Source organism: Triticum dicoccoides, chromosome 1A (genome assembly GCF_002162155.2).
Source record: "Triticum dicoccoides isolate Atlit2015 ecotype Zavitan chromosome 1A, WEW_v2.0, whole genome shotgun sequence".
NCBI lineage: Eukaryota > Viridiplantae > Streptophyta > Magnoliopsida > Poales > Poaceae > Triticum > Triticum dicoccoides.
This window is the reverse complement of record NC_041380.1, coordinates 587,386,472-587,400,319: the sequence shown is the minus strand read 5'-3', so window position 1 is coordinate 587,400,319 and position 13,848 is coordinate 587,386,472.

Genomic DNA, 13,848 nt, shown 5'->3' with positions numbered 1-13,848 from the left:
AATGAAATTGTCATCGTAACGTTAAGCGTGCGGACCCTACGGGTTCGAGAACAATGTAGACATGACCGAGACACGTCTCTGGTCAATAACCAATAGCGGAACCTGGATGCTCATATTGGCTCCTACATATTCTACGAAGATCTTTATCGGTCAGACCGCACAACAACATACGTTGTTCCCTTTGTCATCGGTATGATACTTGCCCGAGATTCGATCATCGGTATCTCAATACCTAGTTCAATCTCGTTACCAACAAGTCTCTTTACTCGTTCCGTAATACATCATCCTGCAACTAACTCATTAGTTGCAATGCTTGCAAGGCTTAAGTGATGTGCATTACCGAGAGGGCCCAGATATACCTCTCCGACAATCGGAGTGAAAAATCCTAATCTCGAAATACGGCAACCCAACAAGTACCTTCGGAGACACCTATAGAGCACCTTTATAATCACCCAGTTACGTTGTGACATTTGGTGGCACACAAAGTGTTCCTCCGGTAAACGGGAGTTGCATAATCTCATAGTCATAGGAACATGTATAAGTCATGAAGAAAGCTATAGCAACAAACTAAACGATCAAGTGCTATGCTAACGGAATGGGTCAAGTGAATCACATCATTCTCATAATGATGTGATCCCGTTAATCAAATGACAACTCATGTCTATGGTTAGGAAACATAACCATCTTGATCAACGAGCTAGTCAAGTAGAGGCATACTAGTGACACTCTGTTTGTCTATGTATTCACGCATGTATTATGTTTCCGGTTAATACAATTCTAGCATGAATAATAAACATTTATCATGATATAAGGAAATAAATAATAACTTTATTATTGCCTCTAGGGCATATTTCCTTCAGTCTCCCACTTGCACTAGAGTCAATAATCTAGTTCACATCGCCATGTGATTTAACACCAATAGTTCACATCGTCATGTGACCAACACCCTAAGGGTTTACTAGAGTCAATAATCTAGTTCACATCGCTATGTGATTAACACCTAAAGAGTACTAAGGTGTGATCATGTTTTGCTTGTGAGAGAAGTTTAGTCAACGGGTCTGCCACATTCAGATCCGTAAGTATTTTGCAAATTTCTATGTCAACAATGCTCTGCACGGAGCTATTCTAGCTAATTGCTCCCACTTTCAATATGTATCCAGATTGAGATTTAGAGTCATCTGGACCAGTGTCAAAATTTGCATCAACGTAACCCTTTACGACGAACCTTTTTGTCATCTCCATAATTGAGAAACATATCCTTATTTCACTAAGGATAATTTGACCGCTATCCAGTGATTTACTCCTAGATCACTATTGTACTCCCTTGCCAAAAACAGTGTAGGGTATACAATAGATCTGGTACACAGCATGGCATATTTTATAGAACCTATGGCCAAGGCATAGGGAATGACTTTCATTCTCTCTCTATCTTCTACCGTGGTCGGGTTTTGAGTCTTACTCAACTTCACACCTTGTAACACAGGCAAGAACTCTTTCTTTGACTGTTCCATTTTGAACTACTTCAAAATCTTGTCAAGGTATGTACTCATTGAAAAACTTATCAAGCGTCTTGCTCTATCTCTATAGATCTTGATGCTCAATATGTAAGCAACTTCACCGAGGTCTTTCTTTGAAAAACTCCTTTCAAACACTCCTTTATGCTTTGTAGAATAATTCTACATTATCTTCGATCAACAATATGTTATTCACATATACTTATCAGAAATGTTGTAGTGCTCCCACTCACTTTCTTGTAAATACAGGCTTCACTACAAGTCTGTATAAAACTATATGCTTTGATCAACTTATCAAAGCGTATATTCCAACTCCGAGATGCTTACACCAGTCCAAAGATGGATCGCTGGAGCTTGCATATTTTGTTAGCACCTTTAGGATTGACAAAACTTTCTTGTTGCATCATATACAACTCTTCTTTAATAAATCTAATAAGTAATGCAGTTTTGTTTATCCACTTGCCAGATTTCATAAAATGCGGCAATTGCTAAAATGATTCAGAAAGACTTAAGCATAGATACGACTGAGAAACTCTCATCGTAGTCAACACCTTGAACTTGTCGAAAACCTTTTTGTGACAATTCTAGCTTTTGTAGATAGTGACACTACTATCAGCGTCCATCTTCCTCTTGAAGATCCATTTAATCTCAATGGCTCACCGATCATTGGGCAAGTCAATCAAAGTCCATACTTTGTTCTCATACATGGATCTCATCTCAGATTTCATGGCCTCAAGCCATTTCGCGGAATCTGGGCTCATCATCGCTTCCTCATAGTTCGTAGGCTCGTCATGGTCAAGTAACATGACCTCCAGAACAGGATTACCGTACCACTCTGGTGCGGATCTCACTCTGGTTTACCTACAAGGTTCGATAGTAACTTGATTTGAAGTTACATGATCATCATCATTAGCTTCCTCACTAATCGGTGTAGTAGTCACAGGAACAGATTTCTGTGATGAACTACTTTCCAATAAGGGAGAATGTACAGTTACCTCATCAAGTTCTACTTTCCTCCCACTCACTTCTTTCGAGAGAAACTCCTTTTCTAGAAAGGATCCATTCTCAGCAATGAATAACTTGCCTTCGGATCTGTGATAGAAGGTGTACCCAACATTTTCTTTTGGGTATCCTACGAAGACGCACTTCTCCGATTTGGGTTAGAGCTTATCAGGATGAAACTTTTTCACATAAGCATTGCAACCTCAAACTTTAAGAAATGATAGCTTAGGTTTCTTGCCAAACCATAATTCATACGGTGTCGTCTCAACGGATTTAGATGGTGCCCTATTTAACGTGAATGCAGTTGTCTCTAATGCATAACCCCAAAAACGATAGTGGTAGATCGGTAAGAGACATCATAGATCACACCATATCTAATAAAGTACGGTTATGACGTTCTGACACACCATTATGCTGCGGTGTTCCAGGTGGCGTGAGTAGTGAAACTATTTCACATTGTTTTTAACTAAAGGCCAAACTCATAACTCAAATATTTTACTTCTGCGATCGTATCGTAGAAACTTTTATTATTGTTACGAAGATTCTCCACTTCACTCTGAAATTCTTTGAACTTTTCAAATGTTTCAGACTTGTGTTTCATCAAGTAGATATACCCATATCTGCTAAAATCATCTGTGAAGGTCAGAAAATAACGATACCCGCCGCGAGCCTTAACACTCATCGGATCACATACATCCGTATGTATTATTTCCAATAAGTCAATTGCTCGCTCCATTGTTCCGGAGAACGGAGTTTCAGTCATCTTGCCCATGAGGCATGGTTCGCAAGCATCAAGTGATTCATAATCAAGTGATTCCAAAATCCCATCAGCATGGAATTTCTTCATGCGCTTTACACCAATATGACCTAAATGGCAGTGCCACAAATAAGTTGCACTATCATTATTAACTTTGCATCTTTTGGTTTTAATATTATGAATATGTGTATCACTACAATCGAGATCCAACGAACCATTTTCATTGGGTGTGTAACCATATAAGGTTTTATTCATGTAAACAGAACAACAATTTATTCTCTTACTTAAATGAATAACCGTATTGCAATAAACATGATCAAATCATATTCATGCTCAACGCAAACACCAAATAACACTTATTTAGGTTCAACACTAATCCCGAAGTATAGGGAGTGTGCGATGATGATCATATCAATCTTGGAACTACTTCCAACACACATCATCACTTCACCCTTAACTAGTCTCTGTTCATTCTGCAACTCTCGTTTCGAGTTACTACTCTTAGCAACTGAACTAGTATCAAATACTGAGGGGTTGCTATAAACACTAGTAAAGTACACATCAATAACATGTATATCAAATATACTTATGTTCACTTTGCCATCCTTCTTATCCGCCAATCACTTGGGGTAGTTCCGCTTCCAGTGACCAGTCCCTTTGTAGTAGAAGCACTCAGTCTCAGGCTTAGGACCAGACTTGGGCTTCTTCAATTGAGCAGCAACTTGCTTGCTGTTCTTCTTGAAGTTCCCCTTTTTCCCTTTGCCCTCTTCTTGAAACTAGTGGTCTTGTCTACCATCAACACTTGATGTTTTTTCTCGATTTCTACCTTCATCAATTTCAGCATTACGAAGAGCTTGAGAATCGTTTCCCTTATCCCTTGCATATCATAGTTCATCACAAAGTTGTACTAACTTGGTGATGGTGACTAGAGAATTTTGTGAATCACTATTTTATCTGGAAGATTAACTCCCACTTGATTCAAGCGATTGTAGTACCCACACAATCTGAGCACATGCTCACTAGTTGAGCGATTCTCCTCCATCTATTAGCTATAGAACTTGTTGGAGACTTCATATCTCTCAACTCGGGTATTTTCTTGAAATATTAACTTCAACTCCTGGAACATCTCATATGGTCCATGACGTTCATAACTTCTTTGAAGTCCCGATTCTAAGCCGTTAAGCATGGTGCACTAAACTATCAAGTAGTCATCATATTGAGCTATCCAAACGTTCATAACGTCTGCATCTGCTACTGCAATAGGTCTGTCACCTAGCGGTGCATCAAGGACATAATTCTTTTGTGCAACAATGAGGATAGACCTCAGATCACGGATCCAATCCGCATCATTGCTACTAACATTTTTCAACTTAGTTTTCTCTAGGAACATATCAAAATAAAACAGGGGAGCTAAACGCTAGCTATTGATCTACAACATAGATATGCTAATACTACCAGGACTAAGTTTCAGGATAAATTAAAGTTCAATTAATCATATTACTTAAGAACTCCCACTTAGATAGACATCCCTCTAATCATCTAAGTGATCACGTGATCCAAATCAACTAAACCATAACCGATCATCACGTGAAATGGAGTAGTTTTCAATGGTGAACATTACTATGTTGATCATATCTACTATATGATTCATGCTCGACCTTTCAGTCTCAGTGTTCCGAGGCCAGATCTGCATATGCTAGGCTCGTCAAGTTTAACCTGAGTATTCTGCGTGTGCAAAACTGGCTTGCACCTGTTGTAGATGGACGTAGAGCTTATCACACCCGATCATCACATGGTGTCTGGGCACGACGAACTTCGGCAATGGTGCATACTCAGGGAGAACACTTTTATCTTGAAATTTAGTGAGAGATCATCTTATAATGCTACCGTCAATCAAAGCAAGATAAGATGCATAAAAGATAAACATTACATGCAATGAATATAAGTGATATGATATGGCCATCATCATCTTGTGCTTGTGATCTCCATCTCCGAAGCATCGTCATGATCACCATCGTCACCGGTGCGACACCTTGGTCTCCATCGTAGCATCGTTGTCGTCTCGCCGAACTTATGCTTCTACGACTATCGCTACCGCTTAGTGATAAAGTAAAGCATTATAGGGCGATTGCATTGCATACAATAAAGCGACAACCATATGGCTCCTGCCAGTTGCCGATAACTCGGTTACAAAACATGATCATCTCATACAATAAAATTTAGCATCATGTCTTGACCATATCACATCACAACATGCCCTGCAAAAACAAGTTAGACGTCCTCTACTTTGTTTGTTGCAAGTTTTACGTGGCTGCTACGGGCTTAAGCAAGAACCAATCTTACCTACGCATCAAAACCACAATGATAGTTTGTCAAGTTGGTGTTGTTTTAACCTTCACAAGGACCGGGCGTAGCCACACTTCGTTCAACTAAAGTTGGAGAAACTGACACCCGCCAACCACCTGTGTGCAAAGCACGTCGGTAGAACCAGTCTCGCGTAAGCGTACGCGTAATGTCGGTCTGGGCCGCTTCATCCAACAATACCGCCGAACCAAAGTATGACATGCTGGTAAGCAGTATGACTTATATCGCCCACAACTCACTTGTGTTTTACTCATGCATATAACATCAACACATAAAACCTGGCTCTGGTGCCACTGTTGTGGAATGTAGTAATGTCAAAAAATTTCTTACGCACACGCAAGATCATGGTGATGCATAGCAACGAGCAGGGAGAGTGTTGTCTACGTACCCTCGTAGACCTGAAGTGGAAGCGTTAGCACAACGCGGTTGATGTAGTCGTACGTCTTCACGGCCCGTCCGATCAAGCACCGAAACTATGGCACCTCCGAGTTCTAGCACACGTTCAGCTCGATGACGATCCCCGAACTCCGATCCAGCAAAGTGTCGGGGAAGAGTTCCGTCAGCACGACGGCGTGGTGACGATCTTGATGTTCTACTATCGCAGGGCTTCGCCTAAGCACCACTACAATATTATCGAGGATTATGGTGGAGGGGGGCACCGCACACGGCTAAGAGAACGATCACGAAGGTCAACTTGTGTGTCTAGAGGTGCCCCCCTGCCCCTGTATATAAAGGAGCAAGGGGGGAGGCTGGCCGGCCCTTGGGGCGCGCCAAGGAGGGGGGAGTCCTCCTCCTAGTAGGAGTAGGACTCCCCTTTCCTAGTCCAACTAGGAAGAGAGAAGGGGGAAGGAAAGAGAGGGAGAAGGAGAGGGAAAGAGGGGCCGCGCCCCCCTCCCCTAGTCCAATTCAGACTCCCCATGGGAGGCGGCGCGCCACCTCCTGGGCTGCTGCCCTCTCTCTCCCCTCAGGCCCACTAAGGCCCAATACTTCCCCGGGGGGTTCCGGTAACCCTTCCGGCACTCCCGTTTTCTCCGAAATCACCCGAAACACTTCCGGTGTCCGAATATAGCCGTCCAATATATCGATCTTTATGTATCGATCATTTTGAGACTCCTCGTCATGTCCGTGATCATATCCGAGACTCCGGACAACCTTCGGTACATCAAAATATATAAACTCATAATGAAACTGTCATCGTAACGTTAAGCGTGCGGACCCTACGGGTTCGAGAACAATGTAGACATGACCGAGACACGTCTCCGGTCAATAACCAATAGCGGAACCTGGATGCTCATATTGGCTCCTACATATTCTACGAAGATCTTTATCGGTCAGACCGCACAACAACATACATTGTTCCCTTTGTCATCGGTATGTTACTTGCCCGAGATTCAATCGTCGGTATCTCAATACCTAGTTCAATCTCGTTACCGGCAAGTCTCTTTACTCGTTCCGTAATACATCATCCTGCAACTAAATCATTAGTTGCAATGCTTGCAAGGCTTAAGTGATGTGCATTACCGAGAGGGCCCAGAGATACCTCTCCGACAATCGGAGTGACAAATCCTAATCTCGAAATACGCCAACCCAACAAGTACCTTCGGAGACACCTGTAGAGCACCTTTATAATCACCCAGTTACGTTGTGACGTTTGGTGGCACACAAAGTGTTCCTCTGGTAAACGGGAGTTGCATAATCTCATAGTCATAGGAACATGTATAAGTCATGAAGAAAGCAATAGCAACAAACTAAATGATCAAGTGCTATGCTAATGAAATGGTTCAAGTCAATCACATCATTCTCCTAATGATGTGATCCCATTAATCAAATGACAACTCATGTCTATGGTTAGGAAACATAACCATCTTTGATCAACGAGCTAGTCAAGTAGAGGCATACTAGTGACACTCTGTTTGTCTATGTATTCACACATGTATTTGTTTCTGGTTAATACAATTCTAGCATGAATAATAAACATTTATCATGATATAAGGAAATAAATAATAACTTTATTATTGCCTCTAGGGCATATTTCCTTCAGATGAGTGGTCTATTTTTACTAAATCTTGATAGTAGTGATACACATGTTCATAGTATTGAAGCCAAAATATGCAAAGTTGATAATGATAGTGCAACTTATTTGTGGCACTGCCATTTGGGTCATATTGGTGTAAAGTACATGAAGAGACTCCATTCTGATGGACTTCTGGAACCACTTGATTATGAATCACTTGGTACATGCGAACCATGCCTCATGGGCAAGATGACTAAAACTCCATTCTTCAGAACAATGGAGCGAGCAACAGAGTTATTGGAAATCATACATACTGACGTATGTGGTCCAATGAACATTGAGGCTCGCAGCGGATATCATTATTTTCTTACCTTCATATATGATTTGAGTAGATATGGGTATATCTACTTAATGAAACATAAGTCTGAAACATTTGAAAAGTTCAAAGAATTTCAGAGTGAAGTGGAAAATCACCGTAACAAGAAAATAAAGTTTCTGTGATCTGATCGTGGAGGTGAATATTTGAGTTATGAGTTTGGACTTCATTTGAAACAATGCGGAATAGTTTCGCAACTCACGCCACCTAGAACACCACAGCGTAATGGTGTGTCCGAACGTCGTAATCGTACTTTACTAGATATGGTGCGATCTATGATGTCTCTCACTGATTTACCGCTATCGTTTTGGGGTTATGCTTTCGAGACGGCTGCATTCACATTAAATAGGGCACCATCTAAATCCGTTGTGATTACACCATATGAACTGTGGTTTGGCAAGAAACCTAAGTTGTCGTTTCTTAAAGTTTGGGACTGCGATGCTTATGTGAAAAAGCTTCAACCTGGTAAGCTCGAACCCAAATCAAAGAAATGTGTCTTCATAGGATACCCAAAGGAGACTATTGGGTACACCTTCTATCCCAGATCCGAAGGCAAGATATTCATTGCTAAGAATGGATCCTTTCTACAGAAGGTGTTTCTCTCGAAAGAAGTGAGTGGGAGGAAAGTAGAAGTTGATGAGGTAATTGTACCTGCTCCCTTATTGGAAAGTAGTTCATCACTAAAATCAGTTCCAGTGATTCCTACACCAGTAAGTGAGGAAGCTAATGATGATGATCATGAAGCTTCTGATCAAGTTACTACCGAACCTCGTAGGTCAACCGGAGTAAGATCTGCACCAGAGTGCTATGATAATCCTGTTCTGGAGGTCATGTTACTTGACCATGACGAAGCTATGAACTATGAGGAAGCGATGATGAGCCCAGATTCCACAAAATGGCTTGAGGCCATGAAATCTGAGATGGGATCCATGTATGAGAACAAAGTGTGGACCTTGGTTGACTTGCCCGATGATCGCCAGGCCATAGAGAATAAATGGATCTTCAAGAAGAAGACTGGCGCTGACGGTAATGTTACTGTCTACAAAGCTCGACTTGTTGCAAAAGGTTTTTGACAAGTTCAAGGAGTTGACTACGATGAGACCTTCTCACCCATAGCGATGCTTAATTCCGTCCGAATAATGTTAGCAATTGCCGCATTTTATGATTATGAAATTTGGCAAATGGATGTCAAAACTGCATTCTTTAATGGATATCTAAAAGAAGAGTTGTATATGATGCAACCAGAAGGTTTTGTTGATCCAAAAGGTGCTAACAAAGTGTGCAAGCTCCAGCGATCCATTTATGGACTGGTGCAAGCCTCTCAGAGTTGGAATATACGCTTTGATAGTGTGATCAAAGCATATGGTTTTATACAGACTTTTGGAGAAGCCTGTATTTATAAGAAAGTGAGTGGGAGCTCCGTAGCACTTCTGATATTATATGTAGATGACATATTGTTGATCGGAAATGATACTGAATTTCTGAATAGCATAAAAGGATACTTGAATAAGAATTTTTCAATGAAAGACCTCAGTGAAGCTGCTTATATATTGGGCATCAAGATCTATAGAGATAGATCAAGACGCTTGATTGGACTTTCACAAAGCACATACCTTGATAAAGTTTTGAAGAAATTCAAAATGGATCAAGAAAAGAAAGGGTTCTTGCCTGTGTTACAAGGTGTGAAGTTGAGTCAGACTCAATGCCCGACCACTGCAGAAGATAGAGAGAGAATGAAAGTCATTCCCCATACTTCGGCCATAGGTTCTATCATGTATGCAATGCTGTGTACCAGACTGGATGTGTGCCTTCCTGTTAGTTTAGCAGGGAAATACCAAAGTAATCCAGGAGTGGATCACTGGGCAGCGGTCAAGAACATCCTGAAATACCTGAAAAGGACTAAGGGTATGTTTCTCGTTTATGGAGGTGACAAAGAGGTCATCGTAAATGGTTACGTCGATGCAAGCTTTGACACTGATCCGGATGACTCTAAGTCACAAACCGGATACATATTTTTATTAAATGGTGGAGCTGTCAGTTGGTGCAGTTCCAAGCAGAGTGTCGTGGTGGGATCTACGTGTGAAGCGGAGTACATAGCTGCTTCAGAAGCAACAAATGAAGGAGTCTGGATGAATGAGTTCATATCCGATCTAGGTGTAATACCTAGTGCATCGGGTCCAATGAATTTTTTTTGTTACAATACTGGTGCAATTGCCTTGGCAAAGGAATCCAGATTTCACAAGAGAACCAAGCACATCAAGAGACGCTTCAATTCCATCCGCGATCAAGTCAAGGAGGGAGACATAGAGATTTGCAAGATACATAAGGATCTGAATGTTGCAGACCCGTTGACTAAGACTCTCTTACAAGCAAAACATGATCAGCACCAAGAATCCATGGGTGTTAGAATCATTACATTGTAATCTAGATTATTGACTCTAGTGCAAGTGGGAGACTGAAGGAAATATGCCCTAGAGGCAATAATAAATTTGTTATTTATACTTCCTTATATCATGATAAATGTCTATTATTCATGCTAGAATTGTATTAACCGGAAACTTAGTACATGTGTGAATACATAGACAAACAGAGTGTCACTAGTATGCCTCTACTTGACTAGCTCGTTGAATTGATGATGGTTATTTTTCCTAACCATGGACATGAGTTGTCATTTGATTAACGGGTGCTATCTCTTGAGCATGTGTTGGTTTTCCCTTGAAGAGGAAAGGGGGATGCAGCAAAGCTGCGTAAGTATTTCCCTCAGTTTTTGAGAACCAAGGTATCAATCCAGTAGGAGACCACGCACGAGTCACCTCGTACCTACACAAACAAATAAGAACCTCGCAACCAACGCGATAACGGAGTTGTCATTCCATTCACGGCCACTTGCAAGAGTGAGATCTGATAGAGATAATAATAATAACATAAATATTTTTGGTATTTTTATGATATAGATTGAAAGTAAAGATTGCAAAATAAACAGTGCCAGAAATAGCTAGTTGATGGAAGATAGACCCGGGGGCCATAGGTTTCACTAGTGGCTTCTCTCAAGATAGCATAAGTATTACGGTGGGTGAACAAATTACTGTTGAGCAATTGATAGCATCGAGCATAGTTATGAGAATATATAGGTATGATCATGTATATAGGCATCACGTCTGTGACAAGTAGACCGACTCCTGCCTGCATCTACTACTATTACTCCACACATCGACCGCTATCCAGCATGCATCTAGAGTATTAAGTTCATAAGAACAGAGTAACGCTTTAAGCAAGATGACATGATGTAGAGGGATAAACTCATGCAATATGATATAAACCCCATCTTTTTATCCTTGATGGCAACAATACAATACGTGTCGTTTCCCCTACTGTCACTGGGATCGAGCACCGCAAGATTGAACCCAAAGCTAAGCACTTCTCCCATTGCAAGAAAGATCAATCTAGTAGGCCAAACCAAACTGAAAATTCGAAGAGACTTGCAAAGATAACTAATCATACATAAAAGAATTCGGAGAAGATTCAAATATTGTTCATAGATAATCTTGATCATAAACCCACAATTAATCAGATCTCGACAAACACACCGCAAAAGAAGATTACATCGAATAGATCTCCAAGAGAATCGAGGAGAACTTTGTATTGAGATCCAAAGAGAGAGAGAGAATAAGCCATCTAGCTAATAACTATGGACCCGAAGGTTTGACGTAAACTACTCACACATCATCGGAGAGGCTATGGTGTTGATGTAGAAGCCCTCCGTGATCAATGCCCCCTCCGGCGGAGCGTTGGAAAAGGCCCCAAGATGGGATCTCACGGGTACAGAAGGTTGCGGCGGTGGAATTAGGTTTTCGTGGTGCTCCCCGATGTTTTCAGGGTACGTGAGAAAGAAGTAGGTCGGTGGAGCCACGAGGGGCCCACGAGGGTGGAGGGCACGCCCAGGGGGGTAGGCGCGCCCCCTGCCTCGTGGCCTCCTCGTTGGTTGCTTGACGTCCACTCCAAGTCCTATGGATCACGTTTGTTCCAAAAATCACGCTCCCGAAGGTTTCATTCCGTTTGGACTCCGTTTGATATTCTTTTTCTTCGAAACACTGAAATAGGCAAAAACAGCAATTTGGGTTGGGCCTCCGGTTAATAGGTTAGTCCCAAAAATAATATAAAAGTGTATAAATAGGCCCATTAAACATCCAAAACAGAATATATAATAGCATGGAGCAATCAAAAATTATAGATACGTTGGAGACGTATCAACGGGATCACATCATTATAGAATGATGTGATTGACTTGACCCATCCATTATCTTAACACGATGATCGTTTAGTTTGTTGCTATTGCTTTCTCCATAACTTATACATGTTCCTATGACTATGAGATCATGCAACTCCCGAATACCGGAGGAACACTTAGTGTGCTATTGATACGTCTCTAATGTATCTATAATTTTTTATTGTTCCATGCTATTATATTATCTGTTTTGGATGTTTAATGGGCTTTAATTTACCTTTTTATATTATTTTTGGCACTAACCTACTAACCAAAGGCCCAGTGCAAATTGCTGTTTTTTTGCCTATTTCAGTGTTTCGCAGAAAAGGAATATCAAACGGAATGAGACCTTCAGGAGAGTTATTTTTGGAACAAACATGATCCAGGAGACTTGGAGTGGACATGAAGAAAGAAGCAGGAGGCCATGAGGCAGGAGGGCGCGCCTAGGGGGGTAGGCGCCCCCCCCCACCCTCGTGGGCCCCTCGCAGCTCCACCGACGTACATCTTCCTCCTACATATACCCATATACCCCAAAAACATCTAGGAGCACCACGAAACCCTATTTCCACCGCCGCAACCTTCTGTACCCATGAGATCCCATCTTGGGGCCTTTTCTAGCACTCCACCAGAGGGGGAATCGATCACGAGGGCTTCTAAATCAACACCATATGTGTGAGTAGTTTACCATAGACCTTCGGGTCCATAGTTATTAGCTAGATGGCTTCTTCTCTCTCTTTGGATCTCAATACAAAGTTCTCCTCGATTCTCTTGGAGATCTATTCGATGTAATTCTTTTTGCGGTGTGTTTGTCGAGATCCAATGAATTGTGGGTTTATGATCAGGATTATCTATGAACAATATTTGATTCTTCTCTGAAATCTTTTATGCATGATTTAAATATCTTTGCAAGTCTCTTCGAATTATCGGTTTGGTTTGGCCTACTGGATTAATCTTTCTTGCAATGGGAGAAGTGCTTAGCTTTGGGTTCAATCTTGAGGTGTCCTTTCCCAGTGACAGCAGGGGCAGCAAGGCATGTATTGTATTGTTGCCATCGAGGATAAAAATATGGGGTTTATATCATATTGCTTGAGTTTATCCCTCTACATCATGTCATCTTGCCTGATGCGTTACTCTGTTCTTATGAACTTAATACTCTAGATGCATGCTGGATAGATGTCAATGTGTGGAGTAATATTAGTAGATGCAGAATCGTTTCAGTCTACTTGTCGCGGACGTGATGCCTATATACATGATCATGCCTAGATATTCTCATAAGTATTTGCTTTTCTATCAATTGCTCGATGGTAATTTGTTCACCCACCATAGAATTTGCTATCTTGAGAGAAGCCACTAGTGAAACCTATGGCCCCCGGGTCTATCTTCCATAATATTATTTTCATATCAATTTGCTATTTCTATTACTGTTTATTTTGCAATATTTATTTTCCAATCTATATCATAAAATACCAAAAATATTTACCTTATTATCTCTATCAGATCTCACTTTCGTAAGTGACCGTGAAGGGATTGACAACCCCTTTATTGCGTTGGTTGCGA